The following is an 18,007-nucleotide window of genomic DNA, read 5'->3' on the forward strand; positions in this document are numbered from 1 at the left end:
TGGTTAGTTATTTTCTGTTCATTTACTTAGAGTTTGATACTAAAGCAGACTTACTTCCTGATAGCACAGAAGATTTATGCTTACAAGTTGTTGGTATAACCTCTGCTAACTTCTGATTGCAGTCCCAGATTTATTCTAGAAAAGGACTTTCTATCTCCTAAAAACACATTTCTTTAATGCTGACAGACATTTTCTTTATAGCTCAGCTTCTTATGAAAATGAGATTTATATCATATTATTAGCAATAACTTAGTCCTGTCTCACTGAAAATGTTTTATACCCCTGGGATATTTTTAGCTACATTTTACAAAAAAATATGGAAGGGTAAATCATAAGTAAGTTTCAGTAAAACTGAGGTGAGTGCTGTCTGAGGATGTTTTCGAACACATGTAGAGAGAAACTGTATTAATACAATGATGTAGGTGAGCATTTGTAGAGACAATGAGTAGGAATTGCTAGAAAGCAGGCATCTCTTTATTTCCAGTGCTCAGAACAACCTGACTTTCAGCAGCAGTCTTGGGAGTCTGGAGACCTGCGAAGATGCTGGAATACTTCCAAAGTGTTATGCTTTGACTCTTAGAAATAAACAAACTTGGTCAAGCAATAAAATGAAAAGCTGCTTTTGAAAATGTGACCCAGACGTTTATCCTTAGTTATTTAGGTTTTACTTCAGCTGGGATGTATATACTAGACAAGACAATTGTTTAAGTACCTTTCTGAATTATATCCAAATACAATAAAAAGTGCATGTACTGTTCTTCACTATAGAATGATTAATCTTCTGAATTGATACAATCTTGATGAAAGGAGCTTTATTTAATATTTTTAATGTGTTAGTATAAAACCGTATGTCCTTATAAACTCATATGAAGCTGTATCCTTGACTTGACTTACAGTATTGGAAGTGTGATTCCCATATGGCTGACTACAGGCTGGTATCTACCTAGAACATATTCATTTCCATTTTAGCATGTATATGATTTTTCAAAGAAGGTCAGTTGGTTGCTGTAACCACAGAGATTTCCTGCATGAAGCAGAAATGGGCACTGGAAATTCATTAATGCTAAAGAGATAAGGGTTAACCAGGGTTATTGAAACTAAGTCTCTCTTTTTAATGTTATTATACCCAGCTTTGGACATTTTCATCACATTTATTGTACGTTCAGTCTTTTCATATTTTGCTGAGCATCTCTAGCAATGGTGACAGCACAGTCTGTGCTCTTTATCAGTTCTGGCTGTGCTCAGGGAATAGTTCACTCAGGTTTTATTCACTCAAGCCAGAGTGATTTTTTCTTATTTCATTGAATGCAACATGATTGCTAGGAAGCTGTTGTTTTCTTCAGAATTATTTCTTGGCTAGCATCTAAAACGAAAGGCCAGATCCTTGATTATCAGCAGTGTTTCCTCCTGCTGCCTCCGCTTAGACCCATGATCAGATCATAAACAACCATCTTATTGATTTAAAAAAAAAGAATTTTGGGGTTAACAGAAATCTTTAATCCACAGAGAAGTCAAAGACAAAATTGTATGCCTTTTAGCAGCCTTAATCTGTGAGTTGTTTTTTATCATCAGCCCTTATTTGGCTTTTATATAGTATGTTCTACTGTTATAATTTTGGAGGGAAAAATGTCCACAGAGTGGGTAGTTACATTACATTATTGGTGTTACTTGCAATGTGCCTGTGTACTGTCATGTAGCAGAAAGCAGCCATAAATTAGGGAAGGCAAAGTGTGAGTGTTGCAATCACTTGCTTTTGCATGCATATGACTTTCAGACAAAGAAGGAGCAATAGGGCAGCTTGATGCACACAGAAAATGGTTTTGTGATTGAGCTAATCAATTGCCTATAGTTTTGAGATTCTCTTTTACTTGAAAACATTTATATTTCAATATTGTACTGAGAACAAGCTCTCTGAAAGCTTGAAGTCTTGAACTGAGAACATCATTCAATAAGTACAATTTATATAATTTCAGAAAAGTGGTTTTACTTTAAGCTATACACACTTAATTTTATGGTTTTCAGGTTACATGCAAACATAATTTTTCAGAGAAAATAAGCAAGCAGAAACTAGGAGATTATCATTAGAGAGAACATTAATTTAATCACAGGATTGCTCACAAGAACACAGATGCTCAAGTAAGAGTCACATGGAGGATGGAAACATACTCACCACTAAGTTAATGACATCTTTAATTACTGTCCTTACAAGCAAAATTGAATCAGTGGAGAAGACTACAATTTAGTCTGGTTTATAGTGTGAACAAGTCCTGATTATGTTTTAGATAATTAAAAGAAGTTTAGCTCCTAGGAGAATATATCCTGTATTCCCTTATATTCTAGGAGAGATATCATATATTCTCCTATATATTGCAGAACATAAACCACAGTTATATTGAATCTGGGACAGGGAATGACTCACTTGGATCCATCTCCCTTAACATATATGTAGGATTATGAGTTTAGTAGGGAGCAATCACAGAAATATCAGCTTTGCTTGGACAACCCCCATTCTATCTGACACCTGCCAACCAATAACAGTTGAAATGGTGGGGTTATAACACAACCTGAGACACTGCTCATTTCTACCAAGTCTTACCCAGCTCATTATGAAGTCTGATGCAAACACATGAGCAAGATATTGAACAATGCTACTTTACCAGACATTCCACAGGAGCTTCAACCTGTGTGGAATTATGGTTGGCCTTCAATGCCAAATTCAGTAACAGATCTATTCCTAAAGTTTAGGCACTTGATCTCAGGAGCAGACTTCATTATCCAGTGCTACAGTAGAGTTTGGAAGAACAAGGAGAAGGGGTCTGGAGCCACAATGCTGAACAGGAAGCTGGATGTGGTTTTCTGGGAAAGCAGTGGAGAGAAGCTGGGTCTTACACTCTCCATTGCAAGCCATGTTATTTTCTGCAGTCAGGGAAGATCTTCTGCCCATTCAGGTTCCACAGCTCTCATTCCTCTTCCAAGTGATATCACATCTGCCTGTTCACTCAAGAGAACAGAGCAGGGCTTCCTTTTTTATCTTGAGAAGTTCCTTGAGGAAATGAATTGGTGATTTCTCCTTTTCTGGCAAAAGCAGTTGCTCAGGAAGGAGGTATGGAAATGTGTGTTATTCATCCTTTTTGCTTAAAATAAATAAGAATGAAAGTGCTCAAGACTGATTTCCATACTCCCTGTGCAACAAAGTCATTCTATCTTTATACCCCTATCAGAAAAGCAGGGAAAATTATAACTATAAATGTCAGGCATATCCAGATGGTTAAAAAATATTCAAAATCACTGTTTTGGTGCTGTATTTCAAATTAAGCCCAGGTTTTATTTTAGGTACAAAAGGCCTGGATCCTCAGAGATTTATTTTCCTCAAACCCATCTGAATTCCATGGGAGTCTAATGAGAGTTAAGTGCCAAGATAGTCTCGAATCTTGGCCCAAATATTTGCTCTGGCCCTCAGTTTCAAGCAAAGGACACTTGGCATCTTGCAAGATCAGTCCCAGACTGGCAAGGTAGGGACAGACACATGCATTTTGTCTTCTCTAGCTGATTTCCAATTAGGATTTTTCTTCAGTTATTTGAGTTACATGTTCTTCAATTATGTAAGAACACCCTGCATCTGGAACTTGACCATGTCTATATACCCTGGCTTTGCCTAGGTTACATGTTCCCTTCTGAGTTGTTTATGTGCTGTTCCCTTGTCTTTGCTGCCGGGCAAATGCTAAAAATAAGAATTTGCTTATCTAATTTGTATGGATCTTCACAGTGTATGTGATTTCACTGTCTCCTTTCCCCTCGAGCAGTGGACAGATTTTCCAGACCTTGTGACTTTGGACTATGCATTCATTGCTGTCATAAGTCAGAGGATTTTTCCTTTCCTTACTGACATGTCAAATTAATATACCCTAAATTTTTCCATCAGGAAAAGTTAGATATTACAGCCTCTGTTCATTCTGATGGGACTCTCAAGCTTCTAACTCTGATATGAGTATATTTATTTCCAGTACTGGCAATCTAATTAACACCTTGTAAAATTTTTTTACTGTAAGCATGCCTAAAATGTTCTGATACATATGAACTGATGTTCTGTTTTACTTTAGATTAGATGGGTAAACTATATTTGGTGTCAGATTAATAATTCTCATGATAGGAGAAGAATCAGGGGAAGCTTTCCTTTGTTGTCCCCTCCTATGCTAAAAGCTTTCCTAGAGGTGCCACTTTAGAGAACAATCAAGTTATTCTACCTTCAAGACTGCCCTTTCACTGCTCATTCTACCAAAACAGCTCAATATAAGTTTCTGCTTGCCAACTTGCAACATAGATTTTGGAAAAAAGAACTACAGTACAGTGGTCACTAAATGGTCCTTTTCTGGTATGGTTTGGATTCAATCAGAATACCACATATTTCAATTATCTCTATCATGGATCAGTAGAAAGTTGTAAAAGATAGCCTCTGGATGGCAGTTTGAGACAGAGATGGGTGTTTAAAGTTATGCAGACACAGACCTTTATGTACCCTTGCACATACCCAAAATATACAGTCAGTTTAATTCCTATTTTAAAAGGTCTAATGCAAAGGCTTTTTCACATCAGGAAGTATGGTAGTCAATGCTGATGTTTTCAATACTGAATATACAGCTCTTTGGACTACCTTATCTGTCTGTCTTATTAAATCAGATAATATAAAAAAAAAACATTATACACCCTTAGAAGATTACAGATGGTAGGGAAAATTAAAAATATAATTTCTCTTTCTATGTGTATCATTCTCTTTTGTTGAACTGAAAAAATAAAACTGAAACTCATGACCATGAAATTATAATGTTCTCTATTCTTAGAGATGCTGGAGAGGGAGAAAGGGCAGCAGAACTGCCACCTGGGATTTCTGAAGGGCAGACTTTGACTTGTTTGGGAAGTTACTTAATAGAATCCCTTTGGAAGCCATTGAAGGGTAGATGAGTCTTTTATTTCTCTTGTGTAGCCCATATCTTTTGGTTTTGACTGGTCCTCTGGCTGATTTAATTATGTGATAGCTGAGAAGCAGATAATCAGGGCTGAGCAAAAAAGAGGGGGGGATTCTGGAGGACCCTGAGTTAAGCTCAAAGAACATGAAAATATCAGTGATAGTGCAGTATTCTGGGATTTTTAGAACTGCATTTTTAAGTGCCCTAGCAAGCATATATGTGGACCTATTTACTTTCATGACAATTTCTTCTCATGCTTGGAACTTTGCCTCCAGAGGAGCAGAACTGACATCACCTCTGAATAATCAGCTTTTTCTCAGCAAATGCACTACAGGTGTCACACACACATATCTGGACCCTACCTGAGCCAAAAGCAATTTTAAAGCATAGGAGTTTAACATACCAGGACTCACTTTAGCACCAGGTTTAGTGACCAGCTGGCAAACCTTTAGTGTCAGAGTAGCTCTTTAGCCAGATTCCGACCTCAGTTGCACCCATGTGAATACAAATTCAATTCCAAGACTCTGACCGAATTTGTCCAGTAAATTCACTGTCCATGGAATCAGAAATTGTTCTTCCTGTGCAATCTGTTTTATTCTAGGATAGGTCAGATTCCTTGAGGGTATAATGAAACATCTAAGACATCTGGCAAATGTCCTCTCTGACAGTGATACAGTAGTCAGTGAAACAGGTCACTGTAGTTTAGAGTTGCTTTTGAACCCATAAGATAGGAGACACAGGAGTCTTTTCTAATACAGAAGACTGAATCCTAGGGAGAGTGAGATCAGTTATTATAGGGAAGATTTAGAGAGGTATAAGAGTGCTCAAAAAATAAATTACTAAAATTTTAAGGCTGTAAAACCAGACAAGATTAAATTAATTAAATACCTCTGAGCAATTCAATACAGTGTTGGCCACCATTTGCAAGTGTTTGAAAGGCAGTACAATTCTGGTGAAATAGTAGAGTACAGTGTGTAGTATGTATGTTAGCATAGTATACAACACACTGATGACTAGTTTACATGCTTCTTCTGGACACATTAATATAATAAAATGTAGGAATAGCCAAATAAATGTTAAAAAAGGAAAGAAGTGAAAGAATTTTTTTTTAAGATTAAAACTAAGAACCATGTCCTGACAGTAACATTTGTACTTGTTTAAAAGCAAATACCACTTCCAGCATTTAAAACAAGGTAAATAAAGCATTATTCTAAACAACATTAATTTTTCTCTTTAGATAGAGAATCAAATTCTGGATCCAGCAAAATTAGTGGCAACTTTGGAGGCTCTCCAAAATTATCAACAGATTTCAAGAATAATTTCTGCGGGTATGCATGTCTAAAGGACGTATATAGCCTATGCATGTGGCAGACCCAGAGATTTTTTTAAATCTTTTTAATGAAAAAGTACAGCAAAATAATTAATAGCTGGAATTAGGTCAAGGCCTACAACAGCATATTTAATTTGGTCTCAATGAAGGGGCCTGGATTTATCATGTTTTTAATCTAGGCACTTTGCTTGTCCTCATTTATCTTCCCTTCAGAGCTCCCAAGAAGAGTTTCAGAAATACATTTCAGCACATTGTGGAAACAGTCTATGCTCATAGCTAGTAACAAAGAAATAATGTAATTAATTGCTGTTATGTAATGGCACTTGGCAAATTAATGTGGACTGATACAGAGTAAATAAAAGCTAGTGCTATTTCTGGAATACCATTTAGAAACATCTTCACAGAATACTTGGGAGTATCCAAACTTCTGACTGATGTTTTTTTACACAGAAAACACTTACATTAATGGCTGTTGGTGAAAGGTGGTGTAAGGAGGATGCTAGAGCTTAGGAGCTCCTGTATTGCTGCTGAGTAAGGACAGAGCAGCCTGTGTAACATATCCAGCTGCCTCTGTCACAGTCCTGCAGCTTCTTAGTTCCTGTCATCTCTGCTAAAATGGCAAGGGCATTCTGTAATTCCACCAGGTCCTGACAATGAAAAGATGTGTTCAGAAATGAGGCCACCACCCAGTGTGCTACATTGGGAAGCATAAAGTACAAAACGCTTCTTTCCACCGAGACACATTTCCAGCCAGAGCCATGAAAATCTTGTGTGTAGATATTAGGAATCATCTTCTATCCTCCACACTATGGGAAGTTTAACCACAGGTGCTGTCCGTAAGTCTACACAGTCTGTAAGGGCCTGGCAAGGACTCCTGAACAACTGCAAGCAGATGGACTCCAGAGCATTTCCTGTGCTAGAACTTAACATCCACCAAGGTGCAGTGTATTGACAGAAAAACTGTGATATCTGCTTGTTAAGGGAGGCTGCTCATGGAGTGCTCACTTTGAAAGGAGCTGTGAGTGGGATGAAGTCAGAAAAGCTGCCAGGCTACCCTGTGATTCAGAGGGGGAACTCCCACCTACGAGGTGGGAATCCAGAGCCAACAGCCAAAAAAGCTGAGGCACAAATTGTGGGTGGTTTAACTGGTTTCTATCACACTTTTTGGAGATCTCATCTGTTCTAGCATGGCCTGATTATCCATCCCTTACTTGTTATCATCCCTATCTAAAATCTAAACCAAAATTAATCTTTGTATTTCTGTAAATGGGTCAACAAAACAACATCTCTTTGCTTCAGTTTGAGAAAAGATTAGGTGAAGCAGATAGAGTAGGTGAAATTATTTGCTGCTATTACTGTACACTTGCATCACAAACAAAAGACATGAAGGTATTTTGAAGGGATGGCTATTTTTAAAAATTCTTGCTCATATAATATTTCCAATGTACTACCTTTAAATTCTTCATCTTCCCGTTTACAGTGATTTTTAAATTTCTCTTCCTTCCCTGTATTAATAGCAGATTCCAAATAACAAATTTAAACTGCTATTTATAAAACACCATGGGTGAGTTGGGGCTTTTGCTGATTCCAATGTAAAGTTTGCTCACTTTTGAACTTTCATGCTTAGCCAGTAATTGTTTCTTTCTTGTTAATCTTACTGTGAACAGAAAATCAGCTGCATTGATAAGAAAAGAAATTTGGTAAGTCTGATTTTACACTGGGGATCCACTAGCCCATAATTTTATATCTGATAATATTTGACTGCTTTCTTTTTTATTGCTGGTATTTCCTTCCCTTCAGGAATCTCAGATTGAAGCTGTTCACTAGAAATTCCATGGAACAGTTTATAAAGCCTTGTTACCTGCATATTTGCTGGACGAGCTGCTGTGGTGTTGGGATTTGTCCCAGTCCGGAGGCTGCTGAGGGGACAGCCACGTCAGTCAGTCGGGATGGAGGGATGGCCACTGCTCCCTGGCCATGGGCTGCTTTCTTCTTCTCCCTGTGCAGAAGGAAGAGGGGCTGAAGGACAAAAGCCAGGCAGTGCCAGAGGGGAAGATGTCTGTCTCCCCTCAGGGCTCACTGGGTCAGGCCAGGCGCAAGTTCTGCCACCTCCCCTGCTGAGGTAAGGCGGCCATTTTCCCCGCCAGTGCCCCCATCTGGGGTAGCTGATGCCACAGCTTGTGACCAACCCCTCCTGGTCAGACATGGCAGCCATCTTCTCCTCACATCCCACTCTGGGATGGCTGGAGCCCGTGACCACTGCCAGAGAGACAGACACAGCCCTGAGGCCCTAATGGCTGTGCCCAGCTTCACCTGGGACCTCATCCTGCCCACAGCCCCTGGGACGCCATTTAAGCTCAAGCATGAGCTCTAAGCTCCCCCTGAGCTGTGGGCTGATAGTGGAGGTCTCCAGCTCAGCCCAGGCCATCCCTGCTGTGGGCCTGTTCATCTGCACCCTCACCTGTGGACTGACATTCTGCTCTGTCCTTGGACATCTCAGTCTGGATCTTCCTGGTGAGGTGGATGTTTTTCCTGGCAGCGTCTCGGCCTGAAGAGGCTGCAGCCACAGACGGTGAGGTAGCCATCTTGGTACCTCAGGTACCTCAGCTGCCTCCACAGGCTGAGGCTGACATGGCTGTGCCTGGCCTGGAGAAGCTATACTGGCAGCACAGGACCCTTCAGGACCCAGGTAGGACAAAGCAGATGTTTAAATCTGATACCCAAATACTAAAATTGTATATTACCAAAGGCTGGTTTCTGACATTGTTTCTAGTTTTCGCTCTCGAGGCTATTTGCATGTAGCAATGTTGCTTTGAGGCAGAAATGTTGCCTTCATGAGGTTTCAGCAAATGGAGGGACTCAAAGGGCAAGGATTGAACTGTCTTTGCCCTTGGAAGTCATCTTGTCACTGCTTTTCTGCGGTGCTGGTGCCTTTTCTATGAGTGACAGGGAGCCCTGGCTATCACAGAAAGGAATTTCATAGTTATCTTTTCAATATCTTCCCATTTAATTTTCTTTTTAAAAGGTATGCTTAGTATAAACTTGTCCAAATAACAGGACAAAGAAAAGGAATAAGGTCAGGCTTTCCTACTTCTGTTTTGCTGACAGTGTAGTCTGAGACGTTGCTCTTTTTTTTACAAAAATAGTGCTCAAGCTAGTTGGTTGTCCCGTTTTAGAGACACACCTCAGATAAATTAAAACACAGATGCAGGCTTTTTGTTTACCTTTGAAACTGAGGAAAATGTACAAAATTTTTAAAATACTGAATGCACAAGTGAATTCATATTTCAGTTCCTTCAGCAGTGTTGTAATGACTTGTATATAAACATGTGAAAGCAGGAAGCATAAAGATTTTTATTTTTTTTCATTCAACTGTCATGCAGATGGTATGCAAAGATGTTAATGATCTATCTTAAGGATTGCTTTCATGGACACTTCTTGTGGCAGCAAGAAGCTTTTGCTTCCATAACCTCAGTAATTCTGCTCCTCTGGTGCTTTGCGCACAGTATTTATATAGTTACTGTTCCTTCAGAGTATTTGGAGTATTCTCCATAGCAGTGTCTATTTCTTAGGGTTTCTTCAGATGAATTCCAAACTAAAAAAGCTCAGTGGCTCGAACAAAGGAAGTAAGCAGTTTTATCAGTTAAGTTTATAGTTGTTAAATGCTGTGAACATAACACTTTGTGTTAGGGTGTGGTTTGGGTGGTGTTTTGTTTTTTTGTTGTTTTTTTTTTCCCCAGAAGCTGAGTATTTTTCTGTTAGGATGTACTGTTTTTCAGAATGGATGGGGAAAGATCACTCTTTACTCCTATACTATTTTCATTTATATTGTATCAATTAGGACCCCAGCTATGATCCAGGACTCCCAGTGTGCACAGAATGAAAATGTGTTCCCAGCCCCAAATTGCAAGGTGTCTTACTCACTTTGCTGTTTCACTTTACTGCATTCCTTTTAACTGCTATTTTTGTATACTCTTACTCTTTCTATTTCTGCTTTGATTACTAAATATGGGCTTTCTACTTATCTTTTTATTCAAGAATTCCTGAGCTTTAATCCCATGTGTGAGATTCACTCAGTGCAGGCAGAGCTACTGACTCGCTTATATTGAGAAATGTTTCATCTTTTAAAACCTGTTGTCACCACCTTATGTGGACAGTAGTAAAGACTCCTGTAGAATGAACTGTGGCCATCTGAAACGTTTAAGAATATATTTTTAACATTATTTTGAGATGGATTGGTTCCCTGAAGCTGTTCACCACACATTTGGCACATCAGTTGTGCTGGCACAGTGCAAAGAGCAGTGTGGTTGCAGCTGGGAATAGGAACTGAGTAAGTTGGCACCATTTGCAAGAAAAGAGCACGAGGAACCCAGTGAGGGTATGTGAGACCTAAAACAGTTGGCTTTGCCTAGTAAGGCAAGTAGGTGATGGAAAGCAGTCAAAAGGTGGAATGTCTGATTGTTGGAGGCTGTCCTGCCTCAGAAAAAAAAAAAGTTCAAGACAAGGTGGCTCTCCTTGAAGAAAACTGGCAACTACTGTTGCTAATATTGTTCACTGCTTGACTGTAAATGCTTGCTGTTCTTGTTTTTATTGAAATCTGAAATTACTACAGAACTACAGCTTTAGGATGCACACTTTCTTTAAGGTGTTGTGCCATTCTGAGGATGGAAAAAATTTTAAAAATATACTTCATGTCTACGTTCCTTGTACACTACTGGCTCTATTCTCATTTTTTAATCATTTACTTAATCATTCATTGCTAAATATAAGCTGCTTTTGAACTGGAAACTTGTTTCATATGGCCCTTTTTTAGATGGTGTTATTTCTGGGACTGAGTAAGTATTGCACACTTCTACCATGAAGGCAAAAATTGTGTATGGGTGATTGAAAAGACTTGTCAAAATCATCAGCATGTCACTATAAACGTCTGACATTTGAATGGTCAGGCTTCAGATATTAACAAATGCAGTTTCAGCTCCCCTAACCTCTTGCTGCTTGAATGTTAAGGTTATTCTGGCAGAATATGCTTTCTGGGCTGCTAAAAATAGGAAGTTCGTCTTAATGACTTCAGTAGAATGCTAATGTCCTGGAGACACATTGGTATAGCAATTTAGGCAACTCTTGTTACATTTGAAGAAACAACACCTGGCTGCCTGAAGCAAATGTCATGGGACTAATCAGGATGCTTACTTAAATCTAGAGTCATGAAACTATCTCTCATTAGAGAGTATTGTTTGTTTCATCAGATTTATCAGTTGAGAACCTGTGTAATCTTTTACATTCTGTGTAGAAAGGATTTTGTTTCTGAAATTTATAAAGACCTAACCTGCTTCTTAACTACCACTAACCTCTTATTTATCACTCAGTCTTTTTTGAAATTTCATGACAAATCAGAGATTGTTGTGCATTGACTGAAGTTAATAAAGGCTGGGTGTTTTACTGTGAGTTTCATAACTAAATATACCAATATCCTTGCAGTGATGTTCCTTGCAAGGAAAGAAGTCCTTGCAGCACTGCAAGGAACAGTGGATGTAAGTATCTGCTGAGGATACTATCGAAATGACAATAAACTCTCTTGGATTCTATGTAAACAAAATGGCTTTGTCCAAAAGGCTCCCTCTAAAATATGTGCCAAATATAGATAAGAGACTTGGTTCATTTGTAGGTATTACCATTGCAACAAAATGAATACTCATAAGAAAAAGGGAATCCTTGAATATCTATTAGGGGAAGTTTTGTCCAACTGCATCAAAACTGGTGATTAAGCAATTAGTGATAATTTTGCTGGGAAATAAATAATTTTCCTGGAACAAATTTAAGTATAAACTTTGCAAGGAAGATAATTGGACTAATTGCCTGACATCTAGCAAACTCATAATGCTGTGCCGTGAGAAGATGCTAATATTTCCTGCATTCTCCTGAACATTTTCCCTATATTTGGCAGAAATATGTGCTAGAAAAAAAGCTAACACTGTCTTTAGGTCATTAAAAAAGACATAAATGACAGCTTGTCTTTCAAAGGGTAAGAATCCCTGGATAAGGAGGAGGAGTTTCCTCCTTGCTGTGAATGCTCTAATTTAAATTAATCTTGTTCTTTTCCTCAGTAAGCAAAATGTAAATTTTATCAAAGATTTATCTTCAAGCTTGTGTGCACTTTGCAAAACCCTTTTATTCTAGGTATTAGTTGCATCTGTCCTAGAGAAGTTCATTAGATGAATTTAAATCAGTTCCTACCTATTAGCACATTTTAGCTTTTCCTCTACTGCATTATTTGTCTGGAAACCCATTGCAATCCTGCAAGCTTCCACAGGTTTATAAAATTGTCTCCCATAGTATTTCTACATGACCTCAGTAGTTGGGTTTTTTGAGATGGTATTTTCAGCTAAAAAAAATGCCGGAAAAATGTCCTTTTCACTTTACATGGCTTTTTTGGTTTTCATTTTGACTTCTAGGCGAGGTTCAGTACCAAGTCTAAACAGAAAAAGTTGTACTGCATGCCCCTGGGTGCACTTTCAATGTCTCCCTGCCCTGTCAGATGCTGTTTTTCAGCTGTATTTCCAGATAAGATTTACTAAAAATAGGTCCAAACATATAGGTGGTGGATTTAATTATTTTATAAGTTCAAAACTATGAAATCAGCCTGAATTATAAGAAAGCTTCCCTCCCCTCATCACAAAACAAGGGAAATACCCTCATACAAGTTTCACTTCCTACTTAAAACACTTCTCAGAATGGGTATTTATTTTCTATGAATTATAAATCAGATGTCTAGATGGGTAAAAGCAGTCTCAGCTGACTGGCTATATTTCAATTTCCAAAGAGGTCATTCAAATAATAACTCAGTACAAAGAGGCTGAACTTTGATTCCACTAGTCTTAAGTGCCACTGTAAGCATAGTCTGCATTTATTTAATTTCCATCAGGCAGTAAATGTAACTTTTCTGCTGATCAAATGTACAGATTGCATTTTTACAGAAAGCTGTTGATCATGTTCAACTTTAGGATTAGCTAGAGTAACATGGCATGTCCTTATTTGATCAAGAAAGTTGTTAAGCAGCAGGTGACAAAAGCAATGTATTTTTAATAGATACAAGAAGAAGTGATTGACAGTTACAGAATATACACAGCATAATTCATAGGAAACAAAGACTGGCATGTACAGCAGTTTTCCTCTAGCTTTCACAACAGGAAGTGTATGAGAATCTCTAGTTGTCACTCTTCAAGCAAGAGTGATAATTCTTGCTGGTTTATGAGACTCTCCCATTTGAGACATTTATGAGACTCTCCCATTTGAAAAGCCTGGTTCCTGTACATGTAACCAAAAAACTGACCTCCCATAAACTGAAGCTTGTTTAAAGGTACTTGGTAGAGCTGTTCCAGAAACATTTACATTTCTTTCCCCTAAGATACAACTTTACTGTCAATTCAGTGATCCCTAGAATCTTTGGCATCTGTCATGTAAATAACAGCAAAATCACACCTTGTTAAAAACACTTGAATAACTTCCTCTGAAATACCTTCTTGTCTAAAAAAATTAACATTAAATTCCAGTTCTGCAATGAGACCCAGGCCAACAGAGCTGTAGGTCTTGACAAAAGCAGGACTCCCTTGAAGAAGTCTGAATAATTATTAATATTGACCAAAGCTTCATAGCTCTTTTTGGTCATTATTAACATGCAGGAACTGCTCTTGCCTACTACTCTGTGGTGAAAGGAAAAAATATTCTCTGTATTTTTAGCTATGACCAGGAATGTGACAAGAAGGGATACAGCAAAAAAATAGCAGGTAAATTTGCTTTAAAATAGTAAGGAACTTATTCAGCAATAACAACTTTCCATCCCCACTTAGCACAGTCAGCTGTATAAACTAACATTTTTGAAGCAAGAACTTAGATTAGGTTCAAGTTTATATTTAGCAGCCAAGTTTCAGTTCTGAGAATGGTTTAACCCTAATATGGCATACTACTAGACACTGATAGAAGTAGGTGAAAAACTTGAAAAAATTAAATGGTTTATTTTGGTTCATTTCTTATCTGCAAATGTCTGCACTTATAAAAAGTTATTATCAATCAAAAAGATAGTAAATGCTTTGAAGAAGGAAAAAAAATAGCTCTGTAACACTCCTCAAAACCTATAGGGTAGTGATTAATGTATCTGTTAACTTTAACTCTAAGGATACATATAGTCTTTCAGAATTCAGAGACCCAAGTTGTGACAGAAGTTGAACACTCACTGTAAATTTTACAAAAGCACTGACCAATCTATCTGTGAGCCTGGTCCATGATAGTACAAAGAATCCCTTTAACCATCTAGCACAATGTGTTCTGTTCCTTGAAACATAAGGATTGAGAACTTAGTTTCAAAAAGGGATTAGCATTGTTTCCGCAGACTTTTAGCTTGGTAAGCATGCTAAAATTGTACCCATAAGTTGCTTCTTTAAATCATCACCTGTGTTGTCAGTTACTGATACATTTTATTAATTTTAGTGCTGTCTTTCTAAAACAAGACCTGTGGGATAGCAATCTGATTTTGTGTTACTGGGACACAGTATAATAGCATAACATAAATATTAAATGTTTCCTTTTATGTTTTCAGAGTGTTGACACTTATGATGTTCCACTTAATAACCCTTAAAATAGCCACTCTGAATGATTCCCTTTCAAACGAAGGAGAAATGTGTACAAATGAATCACTGTAGAAATTTTAATAGCAAACATTAAAACATTACAGGGAGCACAGAACCTAAGCATACACTGAATCATGGGCTCTTAAGAGTAAGTGCCTACTGACCTTAAAGATATAGTTGGGCTTTTAAAACATCTTGGCGATTCAGTCCAAACACACTGCAGTGTATTAGCTATTAAAAATCCACAACTCATTAAGCTGGCAAATTGTGTATTAGACCATCATCATGCAGCTTCATCTATTTCTGGTTCATGTAGAATCTGGGAACAGGGTCAGGAGCCCAGTGCAGAAGAAATCTCATAAGACAATGAAATTTCATGATAAAAACTGTCACTAAAGCTTATGTATCCTTACTGTAGATCAGGCCCTGAGTAATTACCCTGCTATTTGCCAGTGTTTTGCATTCTCTATAGTGTTGTTCTCCATTGACATACACAATCAATACTGCCAGATCACTCCATAGCTGTGCCAGACAAGGCCCAGTAAATAATTTATTTTCTCATGCTCAGGTTTGTCAGCAAACAGTTTTTTTGATGCAGAGGCCTGCTTTCTGAGGGACATACCCCTGAAGCCACATCTCACAGGCATGTAACTGTTGTAGCTGCAGGTTGAAATCGGAGAAAGAAGCTTGGTTTGTTCAAGTTCCATCTATGTGGGCTGTCCTGGATTGAGTAATTACTGCTTGGTCATGCTTTCTTACTTCCTGTAATAACTGCTGTTTAATTTGAAACTCAGGCATTTTAGAGAAACCATTATTTATATTATGTACAATACAGTCTGGTACAAGCATGGGAGTAGGAATTGAAGAGAAGTTTTGGACAGATAACATGCTCATTGAGTAAAGTGCTGAGTCCAAAGTGAGAGTTTAACATGACCTAAAAAATACCAATTCTGGTGTACTGCACTTGAACACAGTGGACATAATGACTTATCTAAAGAGAAAAAACATGCGTCATTCCACCAAGAATTCTACATCTAATGAATAGGTAGGTGGCATCAGGCTCATAGGTGTCAGTAAAGCTTCCTTTTGATTTGAACCTTTCATTATATTGAGGGCCATCAGGGGCAGTAACCTCCATGGCAGGCCCATTTCTGTGAGCTGTTTCAGATGTGGAGAAACTAAGCACTAATAAGCAATAAGAAATAAGCAATAGGAAATAAGAAAAGGTAAGCATGGAAATAGCATAGGAAATAACATTTTTGATGGGCAATGAATTTTGATGGACAGTGACATTTTAGATGATGCTCAATGCGCCCTGAATGTTTTTTGTGGTTAGATAGTATCCTATTGTCCAGCTTCAAAGTAAATGAACATAGCTATCAGCCCTCTTACTTCTACACTTTAAACATGCCTTTAATAGAAACAGATCTGAGGTCTTAATCAAGGACAATCAAGGAAGTTCTGCACAGTTGCCAGCTGGCTAATACAAGAGCAACTCAGGTCATTGTCCTCTTCTCTGGGAGTGCAAAATTTTCTTCAGCTGTGCTGCAGGAGTAACAGTCCTTGGCCTTTCCACACTGATGAGTAAGGACCTGGAGAAACTTGTGAGCAATATTTATAAATGGATCTTGTAGGTCACTGACAACAGCAGAAAAGAAACATGCTGGCAATCTGTTCTTAATTCTATTTTAAGATGCCATGATTTTTTCAACAGCAGGTACAACAGCTTAGCTCTCCAAGGCCAGAGGCAAAGATCAGTACACAGTATAAATTGAAAGCAGTTTTCTTTAGACTTATGATACAAATAGTGAAAATTACGGTGGTGCAGGTCCAGATGATGAACCATTCCATACTTCTCCGACTACTTTTCACATTTCTAGTGTTACATGCTCAATATTGTCACTGTTGCTACCTTCACCTACTGGTTCACTAGGCTGCAATGCAGCAGATATGTTAATAAAGGTGGATTATGTTATTTCCCACATATCAGCTTCTTCTGTCCTCTGCATTAGCCCTTAAGCTTCACAAAGTTTGTCAGACAACATTTGCTGTTTATGTAGACTTTCTTTTAACAGCTCATATTTCTTAGCTTTGTGATTTCATCTCCTGTTCACGTGCCAAGGACCTAGCCAGCAACAGAAAGTAGACTCTTGATTTCTCCTTCTCTGCTTATTTAGTAACACAATTCTTCTACAGTCCCTCTCTGAAACTTCTATTGGAAACCCTTGTCAGCAATTTCTTCCAAACATACTTGAGCTGGTTTTCCACCCAATTATCACCACATGTACTTGTGTCTATAGAAAAGCTTTAGGAAACTATCTTGCTAACAGACTGAGCAGATAAATACTATAAAAATGTTTTTTGTTTTTTTTTTTGTTTTTTTTTTCCAAATAAAATATTGTATCTTTACAGATAATTGGAATGGTTTACTGTTAGGACACTGAGTGTTCTCCATCCAGATTGCAGGTGCAAAGGAAAATAGACAGTCTTGGACAATCTTTATTGTCTTCAGTTATTTCCTGCATTACTGGCGGTAAGAAGGAAAAAAGAACAAGAAAATATTTTGCTGTCCATATGCTTCTGAAGCTGCAGGTAACTTACTAAATGCAGAGGCAACTGCTCTGCAGCAGACAGATTTAGGAGGTTTTTTTCTTGGCACAAGACAAAAGACAGCTTTCATGTACATGTTGGCAGATTAGCACAACTGCTTTTCCTAAGAGCACATTTTGGCTTGGACTAAGGTAGCAAAAACAGCATCAGTGAATATGGATGGCTGCTAGGAAGTGGGGGTTTTGTTGTTGTTTTGTGGTGGGTTTTTTTGGGGGGGGGGGATTGAATGGAAAACCATTTTAATCTTGTTTTGTAGTTTGGACATTGGGAAACTTAGGATAAGGTGGCAAGTCAGAAAATTAGGAAAATGCTCATTATGAATACGTCTCATTTCACAGTTGCATAGATAATAAAGCCAAAAGGCATCATTCTAATCATCAGTCTGATCGTGTCCTAAATCCTTATGAGCAGGTGCAGATTTATCAGGGAGATTAAGTGACTACAATTTGCCAAGTTAATAAAGTCTCCTGGTCTGGATG

This window comes from Heliangelus exortis, chromosome 13 (genome assembly GCF_036169615.1).
Source record: "Heliangelus exortis chromosome 13, bHelExo1.hap1, whole genome shotgun sequence".
Lineage (NCBI taxonomy): Eukaryota > Metazoa > Chordata > Aves > Apodiformes > Trochilidae > Heliangelus > Heliangelus exortis.